We start from the raw sequence: 24,538 nt of genomic DNA, 5'->3' as shown, positions 1-24,538 counted from the left end.
AGACTGGGCAGAAATGTGCCAAAGGCAGGAAATCACCAAACATCCAGCAATCAAGGAAAACACTTTGATCTAGCCCCTGAAGGGCTTGATTTAGACCCTGCAACAGGGGTTCAACACCCATTATACAAGATGCTCACCAAGATGAATGACAGCATTGCTAGGACAGCAAAACATCCTGGTTCCATGCATCAGTGCCACCTGCATTCTGAATAACTGAAGCCAGTGTTGGCTGAGTCCCGGGTATGCAGCATCACTAAGAATCCTTGAATTGTCACATGTCCAAGATCCCTTGCATATTTGTTATGTGTGAGCAGGTATGCGTGAACACACACTTTTGGTTTTTTAAGCAGAAAAAGTTGCCTCCCGAAGCAGCTCACATCAATCAGAATTCAGTGCATGATGCCACTTGGTGAGCACTGCATAAATGAAGGCACAAACCCTGCCCTCAAGCTTACAAACAACAAGAAAAAGTAAGGAAAGAAAGTGAAGAGGCATAGGAAAAAGGTCTCTCCAGTTATGCCAAGCTATCCACTCTCAAATCAAACCAACATGTTCTTGAACATGAGAAAGGAGCACAGTAGGAGACTGGGCAGTACCACAACTCCAGAAATGCCTTTCTCTGCAGATCCAAAATTAGAACGTCTTTTTTAGAAATACTGTCAACCTGTTTTCTTCAAGTCGGTTTTGTGAGCCCAGAGTAGAACTGACAAGAATGTACACCCACCAGGTCAACTGCAGGGCACCAGCCACAGATTTCTGCCAAGCAGTGATAGGCAACGCCCTCTGTCACTACACTCCAGACAGGCGCAAACACACACAACATACATGCAAAGGTTGTTTCTCAATCAGCCAGAAACGGTTAGTGGGCTATAGCTAAGTTGGTGGTTGAAGGTCATTCATTACAAAGGCCCTTAATATAAGGCTTTTGCCCGCATATGTTTCCGCTGGTTTCCTGTAATTTGAGCAGAGCTGACATCTGCTAAAACTCTAAATAAGTAAATAGATTGACCCTATAACAAACGAGCAGTTAATTAGAAAAGTGGGAAAGTATCTTTAATAGTGAAGAAGCTCCTAGGAAAAGCCTGCAGCTCTGTCCCAAAGGTACAGCCAATCAGTGATGATAATAATGACTTAGATGAACAATGGTCTGACTCAGGATAAGGCAGCTTTTTATCTCCCTTACCTGAAATTATTTGTCTAGAATCTAGAGAAAGATAATCAGAAGGATCTGTCACACAGGAAGAACTATGGCACTTGAGAAACCTCCTTTTCTTTTCAAAGACCACAATCTTCTTGCACTCTTCACTAGAAGCACATGTTGTACAGTTTTCCAGCTGATGACTACAACAGAACATTCAAGGTGAAGACTGCTTAAGATTCATCAAGCAACTTTAAGGACCAATGCACAGTTACATTTGCCATGGGGGGGGGGGCGGATAGGAAAAGGCCTCTCTGCTACTTACAGGCTAGTTTATGCTGTAGATAATCACAATCAAGTGGAGACATGTGACGTGCCCTGAGAGAATGAGGACAACCTCCATGGGTGGCAAGACAGCAGAGCCAGGACAGCAAGCAGCCTAGTGACATCCCAGTGGGCACTGGAATGTGCGCACCAGCTCAACAGCTTACCAAGCACTATGACAATGCACGGCACTCCAAGGCCTGTCACCAGTGCGACAGGCAGATAATTTCTTACTAGCATCGAATGTGGCAATCACTGTAAATATATCTGTCAAGTCTGCCTGGAGTGATGCAGTACATCAGACATGCTTCCCAATGCAATCTATATTTAATTTCCTTTAACAAAAATCTATACAAATAGCATTAGAGTAACAATGGAGCCTAGGCAGTAGGAACGATCCCCCACCTCATTTTGGCCTCGCCTTCTCCTCATCACTGGAACAGTGCCTTATGCTGGCAGAAGATGTGAGGCCATCTCAAGCACACAGCTTTTGAAAAGAAAGTTCTGGAAAGAACAAAGGGAATTAACCTCTCTCAGAAAAAACAGAGGCTAGTGCAAACTGACCATTGAAGTTTAGAGTAGAGGGGTGAAGGTGAAGATAACCAAGGAAAAGCCTGGCTTTCACATTAGAACTGAAAACACAAAGCAGCTATGTCAGTTTATTAAGCTAACACATCAACATTTCCCATTCAATCATATGCTTTGTGGTATGCATTAAAATAATCAGATCTCCCAGTCATCTAAGAACCTACAAATTTAATGCCAGGTCCTGGGAATTTTAAATATATATTCAATGTTACAAATAGCCAACATCAAACAATGCTTAGACCCCCGACTGACTGCAGTGCCTAGGAATTTGGGGAAACATAGGCCTCTTAGGCCTAGAACAGAATGCTACTGCCAAAGAGACACAAATCTAAACTGTAACATTGAATTGTAATACACACACACACAACAAAAACACAAGGACAGGGCCTGGCACATTCTGGGAAAATCAATGTCTCACACACAAGTGAAACAACAGCCAACACTTTATGCCAATAAAGAATGAAGAAAACCAAATGGGAGACGCCAGTGTTCATAATATGTCAGAAGAGTAGCAGGTTCCCTGTGTCCCAATTTACCACTACCTTTCAGAGAAAGACAACCAGGAATCACAGCCAACCAAACCAATGAAACAGCATCTATTTCCACCATGAGAGTAGTTTCAGCCACCTGCAACTTCAATATCATGATTATAAACTGTTCTGAAATCCAGTATGGTCAAAAATGGTATGCAAATATGCTTGTTGCCAAATAAGCAAGGTCAGTCACCAAAACTTTAGAAATATACAAACCTTGCCTTATGCTGAGTGCAGATCACTTGAGCTAAACCAGCCTTCCCCAATCCAGTGCCTTTCAAATGCCCTGGACTGCAACCCTCAGCACTCCCAGCCATCATGGCCATTACAAGCCAGGGGAGATAGGAGATGTATTCCAACACATTCAGAGAATACCAGGTTAGCGAAACTTGGCCTATGTTATCTGGAAACAGTTCTCCAGGAATACTTCCCAGGTCTACCTGGAGATGCTGGTGATTGAACTGGTGACCTTCCAAATTCAACACATATGCTCTTAACAGTGATGTGCATCCCTTTTCTCTACTAAGTGTTTCCACTCAATATTGGATTGGACCATGATGTACTAGAGCAGAAACTAAGTAATAGGAAGAACACACAGGTTTTACGTAGCATGTACATCTACTTCTGAAGGATCACTAGGAAATAAAAAAATCTTCTCAAGTGAAGGAAACAAAGAGCAAATTTAGGGAATGTTTGATGCTAAGGATATACCACGAGGTATTAGATTATCGTCATGGCAATTACCAAAAAATGAACACGATGTTTCAACCTTCTGCTTTCCAGATTCTCAATGATTTGGCCATCAATAATGGGTGACTCTGGACTAATCGGGCAGTTATGCAAAGAACCCTCAGCTGACCATGAAAAATAGGTCAAAACAGGTTCAAGGCACATAGACCAAATTTATGGTAAAACTGGTAAAGCAGTCTCAGACAACCTAGAATACTTCTGCTGAAAGGGAAAGGTTGAAAAGCAAGAAAAGGAAAAGACAACCCTTCATGGTTACTTACAAGCATGATCAGACTTGATACCTCTTTTCTCAGCCAAAGTTTAAGCCTGCTATCAGGATTTTGCCCATATGAATGTATCATCAGCCATGCTAGATCATGCCAAAGATCCACCAGCCTAGTATTATGTTCACCCAGCATTCAACTAACTGCCTACAGGAATCAGCAAGCAGGACATAAGGAGGGAGCACCTTCCCGCCCATATTCTCCATTCACTGGTATACACAAGCTTACTAAGCTTTGATACTGGAGTATGACTATAGCCATCACAACTAAGAACCTTTGATAGCCTTTTCCGCTATGAATTTGTCCAATCCCTTTTCTAGGCCATCCAAGTTGATACCAACTTTTATTTCTTTCAAAAGAGATTTCAATAGTGTAGTATTATGGGCTGTAGTACTATGACAAATGTCTCCCAATCCCCTTTCTCAACACCACGCATAGCCAACAAACAAAGGAAAAATCCTGTGCTCCTTGTATTATAGCATCGTATTTCCCCAGACAGTCAGCCTGGTGCTTCCAGGAAGCACACAAGCAGAACCTCCATATTGCTGCCCACTGCCCATACTGCTGTCTGCTGGCTTTCAGGGCTCGGATGTACGTTACATCTATAGAATCAGGGTTCATTTTATTCCTATCATGCCCCACAGCCAGTGGCAAAAACTATCCACCATGAGGTTTTCCCGCTTATTCCTACTTAAAGCTGCCTAAACAAGAAACCATCACCCACACGCTATGAGAGAATGCCATAGAATGATCATACAACAGGTGAAGAAATACTCTATAAAAGCAAAAAGCTTTGAAGGGACCTTAAAGGTAACCTAATCCAACCCCTTGCCAAAGCACAAAATCCATACTATTACTATAGCATCCCTGTTAAGTAGCCATCCAGCCTCAGCTTAAAAACCTCTATCAAGGAAGTAAGCCAGTGTAGTGTAATGATTAAGAGCCCAGGGCTGGGAAACAGGTCATCTGGGTCCACTTGACCATGAAGCTCAGTGGGTGACTTTGGGCCAGTCAAAGACTCTCAGCCCAACCTACCTCACAGGCTTGTTGTTGTGGGGATAAGATTGAGAAGAGTAAGAATGATATAAGCTGCTTTTTTCTTTAAAGGAAAAAAGGTGGGACATAAATCTAATTAATAAATAAGAGACTACCATCATCCAAGTTAAACTGTTCCACTGTAAAACAACTCATATTGTCTAGAAATTCCTCACAGTGTTTCATCAAAGTATACTCTCTTGTAGTTTGATAATACTGCATTGGGTCCTACTGTCTTGCTTAATTTGTCTGTCCTAAGTCTACTTCCAAGAATGCTCCCACAAAAAGAAATACTGTTTAGTTTGCCCTAGGATGTGTAAAATACTATACAATTATAATGAGACCATATGTGATTTCACAGACAATCTTTTTGGTAGTTTATATCCCCCTTCCCTGCCAAAACACTTTCCCCATTTCTCACCTCTCTGTCCCTGATTTAAGAGAAAAGATAAGCACTATCTCTGGAAGATAAGCTTGGAAATTAAAATGCTGAACCTTGCCAAATACAAGACAACAATGTGGCTCTGTGAAGAGCTCCTTATGCAAAACTCATGCATTTAACATTCTACAAGTTTGAGATTATACATCACTTAGCTACATGAAGTCTAGCTAAATCAAAAATAAAGTTAGACACCAGAAAGATGGACTGAGAAGGAAGATACCTTGGTCAAGCCCAGGTTCTTCTGAAAGAGATATGTGTTCTGTTCTAGCCAGGAAGTGGAGCCACATCTCAATGGCAGAGCACCTACTTGGTACACACAAAATCCCAGGTTCAATACATGGCTTTCTCCAGTAAAAATAATCAGATAGTAGTTGTTGGGAAAGTCCCTTCTTTCCCTCCAAGACTAGAGAGAGTTTGACTCTATGCCAATCAAAGTCCTGGGCTAAACAGATCAAAAGTCCAACCACAGTATTATCAGGAGACTTCCAAAAGGAAGAACATTGATAAAGTAGCATTCTCCCATATACCCAGAACGTTAGTCAAGCCAACAAAGGACACTAACCAAAGGTGCTCATGCAGAATATCAGGTTTATGAAGCACGAGCAAGACCAAACAAGTCATTTATAGGCAGCCATACACCAAACCATAAGAATGGGACCATTTCACAAATAAATTTTTGCCCAAGCATTCCTTCATAGATACATGGGGATGTCACACTTTATTATTTACCTGTATGGCTATCTTGCTGTTTAGGGAGAGAATTTGTTCCATTTTTTTTCCTGCATGGAAACAATACTCCATGCAAGAAAACAGCTGTGAGTTGTAAGGCCCGAGTGCTTCATCAAGAACAAACAGAAAACACCAAGCCGTGACAGAGTGCCTTTTATTTTAGAGGTATGTTCAATGCAACTAGGGCATTTGTATTTCACAGCTACACCACTGATGCCCGGCAAAGAAGGCAGGACTGTTCCGGAAGGTTTTTAATTGATTTCTATCTTGGCTTCATCATCTTAGCAATGTTTACCTCCGTGACTGCTATTTTGCTTGATGCTATTTGATTCCGTTGTAAGTGTGTGTATTTTTTTTTCCTATTTATTACGTAAACAGCCTTGAATTCACTCTGTGAGATAAGCATGCTTAAATTAATTTAAATAGAGCTTTTTCAGAACAGGGAATGCAAACTAAGGATACATTTTCTGCTCAGTCACAGCACTGCCACATATTGACTTTATTTTCATATCATTCAGGTAATGACAATATTTTATTATCAGTTCCATTTGTGAATCACCTTTCTGTGAGCAGCCAAAGAATGTGCAGGGAAAAAAACAAACAAACAAAACCCTGAAAACATTTAAACTACAATAACAAATATCCCACTGATTTAACTGCTAAAAAACATTAGAATGCATTAACAAGACATTTAAATGAAGAAAGGAAAACAGGTGGTGTGGCAGGCCTCCTAGAATGTGTTCCAGAGCTGTTGCACCACTACTGAAAAAGCCCTGCTCCAAGTGCTGTGGAATTTCCTCTCAAAAAAGGATATCACCCAGAGCAGAGTAGCCAGCTGAATGGACTGTGTGGACTGCGCAGTGGTGGTAGGTGGACGTTGTTGTTTCCTACAAGTATGCTGGGTCCACACTGCAAAAGGCCTCATGAGTGAACCATGAGCATGCGGAGTCCAGCCTGGATCCTGACAGAAAGCCATTCAGACTGGCATTTCTGTACAAGTCCTGTGCTACTACTGGTCAATAAATGAGTAAACAAAAAGTGTGTTATAAGTAAGGAAACTGCACACATTCCTTTCAAAGCTAGATACTCCAAGGTTCTCATTTCAAACCAACTGTGAGAACTCATTGAGAACCAGTCGAAAACAGATAGGCATGCACACTTTTATATCCACGGAGAAAGAGTTGGACTTTCAAACATTTTTTGAGACCCGATTTCTTGTGTGTGCCACAGAACTCATCAACTATCATCTGGGGTGACTACAGGAGCAGCTATGAAGGTAGAAACAAAGTTCTATCATACGTTACACTCATATTGACAACAATGCCAACTTCAAAGAAACCACACTAGCAGTCTTCCTTGCCACCACATAGAAGAATCCATCACTTTGCAAACAGACATTCTTTACAAAGTACCCTCAGACGGTACATTGACAAAACCCACATAGGTAGCAAATACACTAGTGTTCCAATCATGCTGTATTTTCCCTTCATATGGCTTAAAGACCCCCACCTTTAAGCACAATGGTTTTATTAGGCCTAAAGACACCTATTGGAACTGAAGACCTGCCAAAATAAACCCTATTAATACTCTCTTCATCTCTACCTATCCTGAAGAAGGGAATATGTAATACAATCCAGGTGTTTCCAATAATCGTTTGCAAGTCTTACGCTGCTCCCAAGATGAAAATGCATGCGTGTGTACACCTTCCACTTCTGTGAGTAGGACCTTGTGCTCCTATAACTGTTATTAGAAAGTGGGAAAAATACACACAGCTCAGGTGTTGTGAGGCCAACAATAAAGTAAGAAGTCCCTAAAAGTGAACTTAATGGAGGGCAGGGGAAGTGAAAACCAGGAAAAGTTGTATTAGCAGCCAGTTACAACAATGCTTAGTCAACCTTGATGTTATTCTCACCACTTCTTCCTTTGCAGGAAAGTCTTTTGTTTTTGTGTGTAGGGTGTTGTGGTTGCTACTCTGTATGGATTATGTTTGTTTTTAGTTGCTCAAAACAGCTTTCTGTTGAAAGGCAATCCATAAATAGTGTAATTATTAAAAATAGCATTACTACATTACACTGAAGTCCATCTCATCTAGCATTTTGTTTCCAACACAAGTTGGCCATATGTCTCTTAGCCAATCACATGAACACCATGAAGATATTTATCACTGCCATATTATGCCCACAGCAACTGGTACTGAAAAACCCACTGTTTCTCTAGACAAGTCTTCAGGTTAGCTATCAGTGCCTAATAGCTTCACTGATCAGTAGACAATTTCCATGAACTGGTCCAGTTATTTCTAAAGCAGTTCAAAGCCCCCTTGTTCATATTCTCAGTTTTGTGGTTTCTTTCCACTGCAGCATAACCTTGTGCAGCTGGGGAACGTGTGCATACCCAACTGATGGAAAACGTGTACTAATGGGGGTCTTTCCAACACCATTTTATATTCACTCACACTGTGAGATCCGGCTAAGAAAACCAACTCTCACACTGATGGGTCAACGTGCACGGAAGAAGTCTAAACTAATGGCTGTTACAACTTGTGGCAGTGAATTCGTGTGCCAATGAACTTTGTTTTGTAAGCTGTGAGCTTATTGCCACTGAGTATCACTGGTTGATTCCAGCTTTCAGTACTCAAAAACAATGAAGAAAATATTCCCTGATTCTATAGCTATGGGGGGTCACCTATGCTTTTGCCAGAGAAGTGGCCACTAGTTTTTGTTTGTTTGTTTGTTTTCCCCATACAAGACCAAACTCATTCCTTTTTTGAATGAAGATGCAGGAGAACAAAATGAACTGAATTCAACATCCACTTTTTAGAAATGAAGCAAGAGTACAACTCAACTACAACAAGAAAAACAGCAACATTAATCTAGTCAACAATGTGTCCAAGGCAAAGTCCAATCGTAATTACTTCACAGTCATATAATACCAACAGCATGCCAGTCATGGGTTATAAGGCGAGAGAGAGATGGATTCTGATCATACGGTATACATTCCCACAAAATCCTCTAATCTTCCATGTGGCCAACGTGCCACATGAATCATACTGTCAACAAAGTTGTAACCCATCAACCTTTTCCCATAAGTGACCCTTCAAGATGCACTCAACTATCCCATTTTCATATAAGCTAGGAGCACTCACCTGCATTCACATACTTGTGGCATTAACAGCCTAAGTTCTACAAAATTACTCCCTAGCAAGTGACTTTAGGACTGCAGTCAAATGCATTTTGTCTCAGTCACACTCTTGGTGAAGCTTGCACCATGATAAAGAAACAAGCCAAAATTCTCTAGCTATGCCTCACACGGGCAAAACTGAAACGTTATAAACAAACTGCAAACAAGGGCCTAAGCATGAGGCCTACCCCCCCACACACTCCACACGCACACACACTTCCAGTTTGCATCTGGAACTTTTGTGTACCTAATCAAGCCAAGCTTTGTGCTGCTGAACTCTGGGCAATACAGCACAGGCGTTTGGAACACAATGCAGACAGGAGGATACACCACTTACCACGTGCTCGGTGATAATCTCATGTATTTCTTATGGCAGATCATGAAAGTCAGCACACAAGCCCACATAACTTTTCTTCCCGCCACCCAGATCTACATAAAACGAAAACTGTTCAGAGCTTATATAAATCAGTTACAACTTCCTTTACACAAGCAACAAAAAATGAGGAAGTACATGTAAGCATCAGAAACTCCACCAGGACATTTTCCACACCAGCTCTGTCCAAAGTTTTATGGAAAACTGATCATGCTCCAGAATATCTATGGCAAGGTGTTGTGTTTTGTTCCTGCCCATTTCACTTTAAAACTCACTGGGCAATGCACTTTGCCAGAGCCATCTTTAATTTATACTTTCTCTCCACGTCACCGAACAGTAATAAAATGAATATTTTCCCACTGCTGGCATATAATAACCATCTATTATTCCGTATTGGAACTGTGTCCCTCAGCCTTAAGCTTGCAGAGCAACCAAAAGTACATACAAGCCATTACAATTACAACCTGTTCAATTACATTTTCTAAGGCTGTTTTACATGTGGACCAGGATCCCAGAAATTGGTAAGAAATCCTGAGTTCAAACTGGGGCCTATATGTCATATATACACATCTGCTGTCCTAGATTAATATTCTGTCCGATTTTGAAGTGCCAACATTCCGCCCACAATTATACTAGAAAACTGCTCCACAACAACTTTTAATATTTTTAAGGACTCCTTCAATCCCCTCCCCCTCTAGCTTCCAACTTTCCATTCTTCACAGCAGGTAAAAGCCAAACGACAGGAGATTCCAGAGTTTATATTTGCAAAAGAAAAAAGGCCCTAAGAAACTGGATGTCTTCTTTTCTTATTTTATAAAAAGAAAGAGCAACTGCTGTGAACACACTCCCCTCCTCCTCCAGCATTACAGACACATTTCTTCCCCTCCCCCATCTCTCCTTGCAAACATGCATTTAAGACCGGAGCCCAGCAAACAAAACTTTCCTCCTCCCCCCTGAAAAGCAGAAGAATCCTACTGACCTTTTAAAAAAATAATAAAAACCACTTCCGAGTATGGTCCTGTCCAGGCACAGATGTATGTGCGTTTTCTTCAGGCAGAGGATTATAGATATATAGATATATATATCCCCCTACACACAAACACACACACAAATGCAAGGAAATATAAAGTGTCCTTTCTTTGAAAAAAAAAAGTCTAAAAATAGGCTATAAAGCCAGCTTCCTTCATAATGGCTGCTTGCATTTATTTGCTCGATTCTTTTTTTTTTTTTTTTTTTCCTTTCAAAAAACGGGGAAAAAAAAACCCCCCCCCCCCCCCCAACCACAAAAAAAAAAAAAAAAAAAAAAGGAGGTCAGAGGCTGGGGGAGGAAATCAAAACAGCAGCAGACGCAAGAGAAGCAGCGATCGAAAAAATATCAAAGTTAAAAGCCACCGACTTCCAGGAAGGGGGAGGGGGCCGGAGAGACCGAGGGCCAAGTTGAAAAATGCACGTCCCGCTCCGTCCCCTCCCCCACGCGCCCTCCGCCGGCTCGCGGCGAGCGCGGCCCCCCCCGCGCCGACCCGGACCCCCCGCCCGCGAAGCCGCCCCCGTCGCCCCTTCGCATCGACTTTCTGCGGCGGGGCTGCGCTGCAAACGGCCGCGGACCGAGCCGGGGAGAAGGACGCGCCGCGTTCGGAGAACACTCGCCTCTTACCTTGCAATGGATGGCTGAGTTTTCTCACCCCCTCCTTTTGCAATGGAGGCAAAAGGGAGCGAAGGGAAGGAGGGGAAAAAAACCCACATATATATATATATATATATATATAGAGAGAGAGAGAGAGAGAGAGAGAGAGTTATAGAAATCTAGATAATGCAGCTTCCGCCTTCTCTTTTAGATGAATAAATCTACCTATATGTGTGTGTGTCTATATTATAGATATATAGATATATATAGATACAGGGACTTGCAATCGCTGATGCAGTCTCCTCCCCACCCCCACCGCCAAAAAAAAGAGAGAAGGGGAAAAGAAAGGGGGGGAAGGCCACAAATAGCCACCAGAATGCAATGTATTCAATTATATCCCAGCCTTGGGTGAGGTGTGCGTGGAGAGTGGGGGAGGGGATTGGGGGAGGGGTGGGGAGGTGGCTGGGAGGGGGTGGGGAGAGATTACAGATTAAGTCTCGGGGAAGGAGGAGGCGATAAAAAAAGGTCCTGTTTTTCTGTTCGCGTGTGCGTGTGTGAGTGTGTGTGATTTAGATTGAAGAGGAATTGAGGCAGAATCTTAAAGCTGTTACTAAGGGAAGAAGCCAAAACGGTTCGGGGCAGCCAACGGCTCTCAGACACTCAGCGCCGGGGAGAGGAAGGTGGCCGGCCGTGCAGAAATGAGCGGGGAGAAAGAGAGGCGCGCGCCGGCGCGTGCGCGCGCGCGCGCGCGCGGGCCTAGCGAGGCAGGGAGAAGGCAGGCGGGCGGGCCGGCCTCCTGCTTCGCTTCTCTCGCTGGCTTCCTGCGAAAATAGACCAGTCTGCGCGCAGCAGCGCAGGAGAAGGGACGTACATTCGGGGGGCCGGGACTGTAAAAAGTGGGGGAGGGTGAAAAAGCAAAAAAACAAAGAGGCTTTAATGCGCGTACGCACGCACGCACGCACCAAGTTGGCGAAATGTAAGAGCCGCCGAGGGGGAGGGGAAGCCTTGCAAGGATAGCTGGAAGTGTGCTTTGGTGCTTGTGCAAAATCTCGCCGGAGGAAGAAAAAATAATGCGTTGCCACCCTTCTCTCCAGGGAGCATATCGGTAATTCTAAGGCTCCTGGGAAGAGGCGGGGAGAACAGGAACCCGCATACTGTTCCCCATGCTGCCTTTTCCAACGTGCATCACCAGAAAATGGTTTGCAGGGGGTGCAAAGCAGGAAGTAGTGGGAGGGAAAACTAGAGGGGAGCAATACTTTGGTTTTATATTTTTCTACACAAATAGATTTCTGTTATGTGATTAGACTATATATTTAGGGAGGTTATCTTTGGGTTAGAGAGAGCTTTGTCCATCCGGCCATACAGAAATGCAATGGAGTAGCTCCCACCACCATATCGATGATGTATCTATGAAGAGGGGGAAAAAGGTGATCAGTAAATTTGGGATTTACCGTTTGCCAAACAAAGCTTGCACGTGGGAGGGTAGAAGGCTCGTGTATTTGGGGTACACACCACCAATGTGGGAAGGTCAAAAAGTTCTGGGCCCATGAAAAAGAAAACATCTCATTCTAAGCACACTGTTGTGAGCAGCCAACAGCTTCAAAGCGGGGTACTTTGGCTTGTACTTAAGGTCCCAGAATGAATTCTTGGTATCTCCAGTGGAAAGGTTCAGAAAACCTGTGCGCCCTCCAAGTAGTCAATGATGGGCTAGTTATGTCCCTGAAGTTGCTGAGATAGACCAAATCTAGATGAGTGCAGATTGTAATGGAGTTTAACAGTTTGCTTGCCCTGATTTAAACAGAGGCCTAAGAATAGATCTCAGGGGTCATCTCAGAGGGTCCCCAACTAGGGCTGGAGTTGGAAATAATTCGTGGAGAGGCCATCAGTCCCACCACCCTGTTGTTCAGGGGTAGTTACCAAAATAAAAGTTAAGGGCCCTGAGGACTGTGAGTCACCTGAGCAGGCTTCAGCCCCTGCTGCCTCCACTTTGAAGCTTTCTGCAGAAGTGTTTTCTTGAAATTGTATGCCTTCCTCTTCCAGGTATACTCACTTTTTACAAAAGGGGTGTCCTTAAGAGACAGGGTCCTTTAAAAAGACACCCACATTCAAACACACACAGAGACATTAGAACACAAGTAATTTGCATATGCAAATTTGTGGGTTCTTTTTTGGTCCTGTAGGTCTGGAACCTGATTGATCTAGGTGATGGAAAGCAAAAAAGCACCCTCTTTTCAAAGCAGAAGGCCAAAGCAATGTGCAATGAGCAGAAGGAAGGCATTGTTCAAGCTCTCCTTGAAGCAAACCGCTAGCAGAGCATTCAGAGGGGAAGGGAGTGGAGAACACGCTGCCTGGGGGAGGGGAAGTCCATTACTATGACACACAGAGAGAAAAACACAAGGGAGCCAGGAAATTGCATTAAGCAGATCAAATCATTATTTGGTGTTCTGCACATCTGAAATGAAACGTGCAAATAGGAAAAAAGCAACTACAGAGTGTGCAACCAGGAGGGCAAAGTATAATGACGAAGCATGGGGGGACATACCCTCTGCAAAAGGTTATTTTAAAAAACAAACAGCCTACAAAATACAGGGGGAGAGGGTATTGCTACGTATTGCACAATGAAGTTTCGGTGGAGAATCCAGGCTGCCAGGAATGGTGTTGCAACACTGTGTGAAATTAGGGTCCCAGTCCTTAGGCCTGTTTCTGACAGTTCAGAACATGAGAACCTAAGAAAAGCCCTGCTGGATCAGACTCAAGCTCCATCTAGTCCAGCACTCTTCCCATGCCCACAGGATCCCACAAGCAGGACGCCTGCAAGACCTCCTGCCCAAGCTTGCCAGCACCTGGTGCATGCAGGCATGCCGCCTCTGCTGAAGGAGGGAGCACCTGGCCAGCAAGGCTAGTAGCCACTCATAGCCTCCTTGCTCGTGATTCCTTTTTAAAGCCTTCCAGATCGGCCTCCATCGCCACTTCCTGTGGCAGCAAAGTCCATAGTTTAAGTATACGCTGTGTGTAGAAATAACTCCTGTTATCTGTCCTAAACCTTGCACTAATCAGCTTCATGAGATGACCCCAGGTTCAAGTGTTGTGGAAGGGGGAGAAGAATCTCCCTCCACTTTCAGTACTCCATGCATTATTTTAAATGCCTCTGCCATGTCTCCCTTGACTCGCCTTTTTTCCAAGCTGAACATTCCCAGGTGTCATAACCACTCCTCACAGGGGAGCAACTCCAGCCCTCTGATCATTTTTGTGGCAATTCCTTGTACTTTTCCCGACTCAATTCATTGTATTGTGCATATTTATATTCCACCTTTTTCCCTCCAAGGAGCCCAAAGCAACATTCATGGTCTTCATCCTATCTTAATTCTCAAAACAATCCTCTGAAATAGCTTTGGATGAGAGCCAGTGACTGGGCCAAAGTCACCAAGGGAGCGTCATGACCGAGTGAGGACTAGGGCCTGGAACTCCGACGCCCCAGCCCAACGTACTCTAACCACTGTACCACACTGATTCTCCGTTCTTGGCCACATGCAATTGCAGGGCCACCAGTGGGCTCACAAAAAGACCGGTTCTAAAAGGATAGCCCACTGATATGGGAGAGGACCCCAAGTCCTCGCAGCCTTACCTAACAATAGCAGTGCCTTGCAACAGCTGAACTCCAAATTCTGCCAGGACCTGCGTGCTGCCATTTTAATCTTCCCACAATGCCCCTGGTGTGGTGTTGCTCCAGGCCACTGTAGGGAATTTGAAATGGCAGGTCTTGCGTCCAGCTCTGCAATGCTCAGAACTCCAGGGGGGTGGGGGAATTAAATAGGATTCCAGGAGAGCCTTCTCATGGTGATACTGCCAGCTCAGTGTATGTGCCCCTTTTTTGGCAGTGGGGAGGGGGGCTGCCATGATTACAAAAAGCTTGACAAGTACCTGCTTCTCTAGGACGCTTGCTTGCTTGCTTGTTTCTTTTGCAGCATATGCATGTTCTGGGGTTAGCTGTGGCTTCCCAGCATGCACACAAGTTGTGGGATTGATTAGCAGAAGATTCACATGTTTCCCATACAGCTGCTGCTTTAATTGTGGTGATATCCCATATGCCTTGCAAGCAAATGGCAATGCTCTACTATTGGGAAAATGCCATTCCTGCTCCCATCCCACCTCATCATCCCCACTGCACTATAAAGTTTTTTACACTGCTTGTCATTTAGAGACTGCCAGTCAGTATTTCAGATTTCCCCAAGCTGATGTCCTCCAATCTGCCCCAGGCAACATGGGAGCTGGCTAAAAATGGTGGAAGTGGTAATCAAAAATATCTGAAGGGCACCATGATGCGGATGGCTGCACTATTTGACACTCTGTCCCCCCTGCTCAGGCTCTGCTTAAGGTGAGCTTACAGGCGTATACCCCAGATAATTAAATCTGGTTTAACCGTAAAACTGTATGGTGCTTTCCAAAGTAGCAGAGGACAGGTTCCTGCCCCAAGGGACACACAAGGAGAGATAAGAGGAGAGAGGTTGGGCTGGGGAGGAATGCTTGCTGCAATGATCAGTAGCGAAGAGCACAGGTCCCAAAAGTTCCAGAGGTTTTTTTAAAAGCACTGTTTGTTTGTTTTATCCTTGTTTTATCCTTTTCCAGGCAGATGTTCCTGCTAGAACATAATACACTTATGTAAGCCTGTAAAACAAAATAAGAGAAAGGGGGAGGGGGTTCTGTACTTGCTTTAATGACCTTCTCCCCCCAAAGCTATTTACAATAGCTGCAAAACAATAATAAAACCAATATCAGAACAAGCGCATGTCAGCAGTTTTATTGATTTCTGCATGTGTTTGTGTACGCATGTGTGTGCACATCATAAAGACCTTGGGAAAGAACAGTTTTTAGAGGATTTGCTGCCCATTTCTAGCACATCTGTCCTGCTTGCTTTATGGAAGATCAGTGTGGTATAGTGGTTAAACTGCTGGCTTGGAGACCTGGGGTCTAGACACCACTCGGTCATGAACTTCACTGGCTTTGGGCCAGCCACTGACGTTCAGTTAAGCTACTTCACAGGATTGTTGCGAGGATAAAATGGAGAAGAGGATGATGTACACCATCTTGAGGAAAATAAAGGCAGGCTATTAATGTAGAATAATGACATAAGTTCTCCTTCCAAGTCCATGGGTACCACATCTTCTGTGACTTGACTATAAAGGTAAAGGTAAAGGTTTCCCCTTGACTTACGTCCAGTCATGTCTGACTCTAGGGAGCGGTGCTCATCTCCATTTCCTGCCGAGGGAGCCAGCGTTTGTCCGCAGACAGTCTCCATGGTCATGTGGTCAGCATGACTAAACACCGAAGTGCACGGAACGCTGTTACCTGCCCACCGAATGGTACCTTTTTCTCTACTTGCATTTGCATGCTTTCGAACTGCAAGGTTGGCAGGAGCTGGGACAGAGCAACGGGAACTCACACCGTTGTGCAGATTCGAACCGGTGACCTTTCAATCTACCAGCCCAGCAGCACAGCGGTTTAAACCACTGTGCCACCTGCAGTGTATACAGACATATAAAAGGTAAAGGTTTCCCCTTGACGTTAAGTCCAGTCATGCCTGACTCTCGGGAGCGGTGCTCATCTCCGTTTCCTAGCTGAGGGAGCCAGCGTTTGTCCGCAGACAGTCTCTGTGGTCTTGTGGCCGGCATGACTAAACACCGAAGTGCACGGAACGCTGTTACCTGCCCACCAAAGTGGTACCTTTTCATCTACCTGCATTTGGATGCTTTCAAACTACATAGGATGTATAAAACTAGCAGTGGTAGGATTATCTTGCTGAATTAAAATGTTCTTGGCATATCCACTACAGACTTAAACTAGATTAATATTTAGTTCTTCTTATGAAATAACTATATTGACATGAGGAGGGGGTTAGGATGGCTGTAAGAACATCTTCTGTACTGTCACTATCAACCAGCCATTCCTGACATTCTCTTGGAAACTTCTCTTAAACTGCCTCACAGGGTTGTTGTTGTGGGGATAAGATGGAGGAGGGGAGATGATGTAAGCTGCCTTGAGCCCTTTGTAGGAAAAAGGCAGGAAATAAATAAATAAATAAATAAATAAATAAATAAATAAATAAAAGTTCATACATATGTTATGGCACCCTTATGTGAGACCAACCAAGTCAGTGCTTGAGCGGCTCATCAGGTGCGTTACGGGGCTGTAGCACATTAAAGGGAAGTCTTTTCACTATCTGTTTTCCCCTAATTGCAAAACCACAGCAGACAGGAAAGCAAGGGTGGGGTTCAAAACATGTATATCACACATGCTGTACTTTTAGTGCTGTGAGCTGCAACTTTTATATCTCTCACATACCTTCCAAAGATATTGCTGAAGGCCTTCAGCAAGAGGTAGACAGCTTATATTCGACCCCACCCGTGCACCCCATGGTATTGTGATGTTACTGCAACCCAGGACACCTCAGGGCCTCTTTGAGCAGCTCTACACTCACGTAAAGCATTCCACTGAAGGAGCCAGCCCAGGTTCGCCACAGCGGGGAAACAGTTGTACGGGTGTTTATGTTCTCTTATCTCAAGCAGCTCAGTGTGAAGAGGTGTTCAGGGGCGGAGGAGCTTCCTGGATTCAGCTGCACTGGTGCGTCTAAATCTGGGGTACTCCTGAAGGGTTGCTCAGAAAGAAAATAAGAGCAGAAAATGGTGGAGGAGGAAGCAGGGGAGAAAGAGCAGTCACAGAAATGGCATCTCTGCTGCAGAAGGCCTAAGTATTCCCTGACTTATGCATCACCAAAAGGGAAAAAATGCATTGCACCAGAAGTGATCAATAATGTACAAAAAATGTTCATATGCTAAATTAGATGTGTGTGTGTACACATTTAGAAAGAACTCATATAATGTAAGTATATCTCACCCGTGTTCTCCCTATGTGTGAGTGTATATATGTATATTTGAACTGGACTTGGATGGGGCAGCCTTTAAAATACAGAATACCTTCAAATAGAAACACAGAAACAGTGAGTCAGAAGGGGTCTTCTGGGCCATCTAGTCTGACCCCCAGCTCCAGCCAACTCTGCTTATGACATGCCTACCATGTGCATGGACTGTCCTTCATAAAGTAGGGCACATGATCACCCCAACTTCCCATGATGGCCAGCTGGGAGATGCCCAATGAGAGAGCACTAAAGCACTCGACTGTAGCCTTGCAACCAGCCTACAATACCCATGTAACCTTGGGGTAGCTGTGGGATATTCTGTTCTTGCTTGCATTTAATTTGCTGCAGGCCATAAACTTGTGTTAGGCCTGGTACATGGGAAGTTCCTTGTTCCATGTAAGTGTTGGATTTCTCCGTGGTGACTGGCCAGGGCAACTTCTTTGATATTGTTATTTATTTTATATTGTTGGTTTTATATTGTTATTTTTGTATTTTATTGTATTTTATTCTGTGCTGTGGGCCGCCCTGAGGCTTCGGCAAGGGGCAGCATAGAAATGTTTTAATTAATTAATTAATTAATAATGAGGGGACCAGAGTTTCTGTGAGGTTACTTGCACTCTTACAGGACTTTTCCTCTCCAAACATGCATAATTCCAGTGTTCCTCAGACAGCTGGCTGGGAATGTTAGACACTGTAGTGCTTTATTCTGCCTACACATGCATAAACTAGCACTCTAAATTAGGAAGCAGCTTCAGACCTGAACACCTGGTATTTGCAACACTGACAAGCAGTAGCTACTCAGGGTTCAGGGGCAGAATTTTTCCAGCCCTGGCTGGAGATGCCAAGGACTGAACTTTGGAGCTTCTGCACGCAATGCCTGCACTCTGGCACTGAGCTCTGATGCCTTCCCCATTACTTGTTGTGAAAGATCATCGCTTCAGTGTACACTTAGGATGCCAACTGCTGCTTTGTGATAGCACTGAGAAATTTATTTTAAGAACATGCCAATGTGTGTTCTACATTGCAGAATAAACAGTCCTCGGTTTCAGGGTTATTCCCAAATCCTGATCAAAAACCAAGGCAGAACAAATCCAGATCAAGAAGGGAAAATAAAAACCTTGGAGTAAATAAGAACCTTGCAGTCCCCCTCCGATGCTTATTTATGTATGTGTGGATATTTATATTCCCCTTTATCTACAGATTCCAAAGCATACAATCTTAAAACACACGTCCTCGTAAGAAATATAAAACCAGGACGCAGAATTTATCATACCTACTTATGCATCATGTGATGTCTAAGTTGCACAGCAAAGGCTGCATACACAAGTGGGGCTTCGGGTTCATCCTAAAGATCGTAAGTGCTGGGACATGTCTAATCTCAGGGGAAGATATTTCACATAATGGGCACCAAGCCCTAAATGCGCCGCTCTGAACAACAGAGAGCACCTGCTTCTCTGAGCTCAGAAGGCACAGGGTCTTCCCCAGAAGGATGGGCTGCATTTCAGTATAAATGACACTTTTATTTCTAAAGTTTCCACTGTGCATTGCCATTAGCATAAGCAAACTGTATGAAAAGCTGAGTCTTCCTTTTTAGTGGTTGATTTCCTCTTTTTTGGTGATCCTTAAGTGACCACCACACCACAAGATCCCCTGAGAAGCAAATATAGAAACATAGAAACAGAGTGAGTCAGAAGGGGCCTCCCGGGCCATCCAGTCTGACCTCCGGCACCAGCTGGCACCACTTACGACATGCCCACCATGTGGACGTCCAGCCTATCCTTGAACACCCACACCGATGGGGCCTCAGCGACCTCTCATGGAAGCCCATTCCACACCCTCAGGGTCCTGACTGTCAGGAAGTGCTTCCTGGCATCCAAATGGAACCTTGGCTCCCTGAGCTTTGCTCTGTTGGAGCGTGTCCTGCCTTCCTCTGCAGGGGAGAACAGGTCTCTACCCACCTCCATGTGACATCCCCTCACATACCTGTATGTCGCCAACATATCCTCTCTGAGTCTCCTCTTCTCCAGGCTGAAGAGACCCAGTTCCCTCAGTCTCGTCTCATACGGCATCCCCTGCAAACCAGCTACCAACCTTGAGGCCCTGCGCTGCACTGGCTCCAACCTGGCTATCTCCTTTCTGTAATGAGGGGCCCAAAACTGAACACAATACTCCGATTGCGGGCGCACCAGAGTCGTGTAGAGTGGTAGTAATACCTCTCTTGATCTAGAAGCCACACTTCTGGCTATGCAACCAAGGGTGGCGTTCGCCCTCTTGACCACCGCATCACACTGCTGACTCATGTTTAGCCTGGAGTCAACCAGTACCCCGAGGTCCCTTTCACAAGCGCTGCTCTCCAGCCACTTGTCACCTAACCTGTACTTATGACAGCTATTCCTACGCCCCAAGTGCAAGACCTTGCACTTATCCACATTGGACGCCATCCTGCTGTCTCCTGCCCACTTCCATAGTCTGTCCAGATCCTTTTGGATCTGGAGTACCTGCTCCTCAGTTGTGGCCACTGCTCCAGTTTTAGTATCGTCTGCGAATTTGATCAGCAGACTGTTCACCCCTTCTTCCATGTTGTTAATGAAAAGATTAAACAAGATCGGCCCCAGGACAGAGCCCTGGGGGACCCTGCTTGTCACTGGCCACCATCCTGATGATTCCCCGCTAATGGTTACCTTCTGCTTTCGGTCAGTCAACCATGCCCTAATCCACCAGACAGTGCTTTGATGTATCCCAAAACTCCTCAGTTTCTCCACCGGGATATCATGGGGCACTTTGTCAAAGGCCTTGCTGAAATCCAGGTATACCACATCCACAGCATCCCCTCCATCTAGCCATCTCAAAACCTTGTCATAGAATTCCACAAGGTTTGTCTGGCAGGACCTGTTTTTGCGGAAGCCGTGTTGCGTGGCTGTCAGCCTCCCTTCCCTATCTAGCATCACTAGATCTCTCACTATTATGAGCCTTTCCATTGTTTTTCCTACAATGGACGTAAGACTAACTGGTCTATAATTCCCCATGTCCTTTCTACTACCCTTTTTGAAAATTGGGACCACTGGTGCCACCCTCCAGTCCTCTGGAACTTCACCCGTTCTCCACGAGGTCTCAGAAATGGAGGCCAGCGGGTGTGAGAGAACCCCTGCCAACTCTCTTAAGTACTCTCGGGTGTGACCCGTCAGGGCCTGGTGCCTTTGTAATGTCCAATGCCCTGAGGACTTCAAGGGGGGTGACTCTAATCTGTGCCCCTAAGTCCCCAGCCTCATCTAATCTCCTATGCGGATATCCCCCGTCCTGCTTTGGGGAGAACACAGAGGCAAAATAGTCATTTAGCATTTGTGCCTGTTCCCTCATATCAGTCACTGGATCTCCTTCCTCCTTACTTAGTGGTCCCACCACTTGTCTCCCCTTCCTCTTCCTATTTTCATGCTGAAAGAAGCCCTTTTTGTTGCTCTTGATATTCTTGGCAAGTCTCAGCTCATAATCAGCCTTAGCCTTGCGAAGAATCCTTCTGCAACGGGCCTCCTCCTCCTGGTATACCCTTTTGTCTATTTCCCCCAGTACCCATTTCCTGCGGAGGTTCCTCTTTCATCTAATCCCTTTAACCACCTCCTTTCGCATCCATGGCGGCACTCTCCTCCGCCTCCCCACCTTACTGACTAGAGGTATCGTCAAGGCTTGCGCCTCCAAAACCTCCCTTTTGAGTGCCATCCACCCCTCCTCAACTCGCTTACCTTCCAGTAACCTATCCCAGGAGACTTTCCCCAGTCTGGCCTTCAGTTGGCCAAAGTTGGCCCTCTTGAAGTCCCAGCTTCTAGTGCTCGACCTGCTGCACGTCCCCAGTCCCCTGATCTGAAAGCAAAGGATGGAGTGATCACTCGCATCCAGAGCTCCCCTAATCTGTACTTCATCTATCAGCTCCTTCCTATTGGTCAAGACCAAGTCAAGGATGTTTCCCCCCCTCGTCGCCTCTCGGACCCTCTGTGTGAAAAACCCTCCATCTATAGCTTCTAGGAAGAGATGTGACCTGGCTGTCACCCCTGAGTGAGTCTCCCAAGTAATATACGGGAGACTGAAATCTCCCATAATTACTGTGTCTCTCCCCTGAGATATCCTTAGAATCTGGCCTGTCAGGACATCATCCAGGGTCTCAAGTTGACCTGGAGGGCGATAACATACCCCCACTGTCAGGTCTCTTTCCCTGTCAAAACCCCTAAGTTTCACCCAGAGTGCCTCCACCGAATCCCCATCTGTGCTGCATTCTATCTCTCTGCATCCTATCCCTTCCCTGACGTATAAAGCCACACCCCCACCGCTCTTTCCCTTCCTGTCCTTTCTAAAAAGGTGATACCCTTCTATGTTCACATTCCAGACTTGCCTTTCATCCCACCAAGTTTGTGTGATTCCCACCAGATCATACCCTCCCATTCCCAGGAGAGCTTCCAGCTCTTCCTGCTTGTTACCCATGCTCCTAGCATTGGTGTACATGCACCTCAACTCCTTCCCGCTTCCTTTCCCAGCCTCCTCCTTCCTCCCATCCTCCCTGGTACCTGGCCCCTCTCTGTAGGAGTCCTGTCAGTCCCTGCAGTATCTCTAAAACCCTGCTCCCAGAGCCCTGATCCTCCCCCGACACTTGTCCAGTGCAGACACGTTACTGGGGGGCCTGACCCCCCCCCCAGCTCAGTTTAAAGTCTTCCAGACGAAGCTCACTAGAGCATCTCCAAAGGACCTTTTCTCCATCCTCTAAGACAACTTAAAGGCCCAATCACATTTTCAATGCAAAGGCTTTTCAGTGACAAATAATTCTTTGGAACTGATCATTTTTTGATAATGCAAATCAGTACCTCAGAGCATAAAGACTTAAAATACTCCCCCCTCTTCCATGCTACAGTCTCACTCTGAGTTGGTCCTTTGCATTTATTAATGAGTTAATGAAAATAGTAAAAAAGAGCTGGATATTAGCTACATCTTTAAAGTAGCCGCTGGGTTCAAGCGGCACCATAACCCACACGCAAGGATTGAGCTGTGTTGTGGGCTGTCTTCATGGGTTGTTTGTGGTTAACAAACTATGGTTTTTTGGCCTGGTTGGTTCAGACAACACAATAACCCATGTTGCAACAACAACCCACATGTAACCCATGTTTAACCCTGCAGTGCATTGTCTGAACCCAATCAAAGTGCATCTTGGCCCTCAGCTCTAATAGCATGGCTTATTTTCTTCAGGATAAATCTACTTTGCAAGGAAGTGGCTTGGAGTGGGGAAAGTGGCCAGGAAACTGCTTCCCAGCTTGATAGCTCTCCATGACAAATCAGCCGTCACACAAGGATCTTTCCCAGCCCTACCTGGCCATGCTAAGGCTTGAAATGGCTCTTTCTGCACGCAGAGCTCTGTGCTCTGTTACTCTGCTGTATTCCAGACTGTTTTCATCTCCCAGGTTTCTGCACCACCCAGTTTGCAGAGGCCCAGTCAGTTTATTGCCAGCCCAAGCAAAAGCCTGGGTAGCTTGTGCAATTGGGTCAGCCCTGACTATGCGCCTTCCTCCCACCCTCTCCTACCTCCTCAGGCACACAGAGAGAACAATTATTTACTTTCACACACTGGGTGCATTGTGGACCTCAAGCTCAAATGCCAGTTGCTTTCAGCTGCTAGGAAAATGCAGGTATCTGGTAAGACAGCTTTTCTTATCAGTCGCGGCTGTCCTGGAATTTGCTGTGTAACCCTGATACACTTGGGTAACAATTAAGGGCTTGTACAGAAGATCTTTAAAACAACAACACAGAGCTCTTTTGAACCCTTTCGGTTGGGTATGTATTCCCCTGAGGTTGGGCCTTCATTACAGAGGATATGATATAATTTGAGGAGGTTTTCTCTTAAATTTGTGCCCACGCGTGTGCATACACACACACACAGAACAGGAGAGCTTGCACACCACAGCACACAACACTACACAGTTTCCACAGCCTGCTTTTTTCCCCTCAGCCTACATTTCAGTCACATGCTTCCCATGGCAAAATCGTTCCCATACTCTTCTCTCACCATTCTGACTTTCATCATGTATCTCAGCAGCCTCCACAAGCAAAATCCCCTTCTTTATTGCTTTGCTCCCTGTTGGCCTCAGCAGTCTATTCTTGATTTGTCTGCTGAGATTTGGAGGTGGTTCTTTTTCTTCCACTTCCTGATGTGCCTCCATCTCTTTGATGCTTCCTAGCCAATTTGGCCCACAAAGGTTTTTTATTGTTTGCTACAATCCCCTCCCTGTTCATTTACCCTATTTCTCTCTGTTACAAAAAGTAAACCAGATGACAGTCACAGCACTTCACCAATAGGAGCAAAGCGAGTGTTGATGGGGGCAGTGCTATGAAGCTTTAGTTAGTAGAGATTGGAGGCCTAGAAGCATCCTCTGTTGCTACTCTTTCCAGGGGATTCTATAGGTTTTTTCACCATAAATGGAAAAATTGAGTTCCCAGGTCCATATATCTCAAGAAGCCATGGTGAAAGGTGGAAACTATACAACAAACTGTGGTTTCTCTCCACGGTTTCCAGAAACTGAATGTACTGCACTGAAATGCTACAATCGGGTTTGGATTACACAATAGACCAGCAAATGTAAAAAAATACCAAAGCTTTTCTTGATGTGTGTTATTC

At 45.0% G+C, this 24,538-nt stretch overlaps 1 protein-coding gene across 14 annotated transcripts in view; it reads right to left on the bottom strand.

The window, feature by feature from the left end:
• Positions 1-11,327, bottom strand: part of TBL1XR1 (TBL1X receptor 1) — a 190,512-nt gene extending 179,185 nt beyond the window's left edge. For 8 of the 14 annotated variants that reach the window (XM_044434534.1, XM_044434529.1, XM_044434543.1 and 5 more), the window contains exon 1: positions 10,332-10,593. The gene's annotated coding sequence lies outside the window, so the exon portion shown is untranslated. Of the gene's footprint in view, positions 1-9,316; positions 10,214-10,331; positions 10,594-11,006 lie in introns of those variants that run through there. The other 6 variants (XM_044434531.1, XM_044434536.1, XM_044434533.1 and 3 more) reach the window with 4 other exon arrangements.
• Positions 11,328-24,538: the final 13,211 nt, after the last annotated feature.

This window comes from Varanus komodoensis, unplaced genomic scaffold (genome assembly GCF_004798865.1).
Source record: "Varanus komodoensis strain SLA01 unplaced genomic scaffold, ASM479886v1 scaffold28, whole genome shotgun sequence".
Taxonomy (NCBI): Eukaryota; Metazoa; Chordata; class Lepidosauria; order Squamata; family Varanidae; genus Varanus; species Varanus komodoensis.
This window is presented reverse-complemented; position numbering and strand designations above follow the sequence as displayed.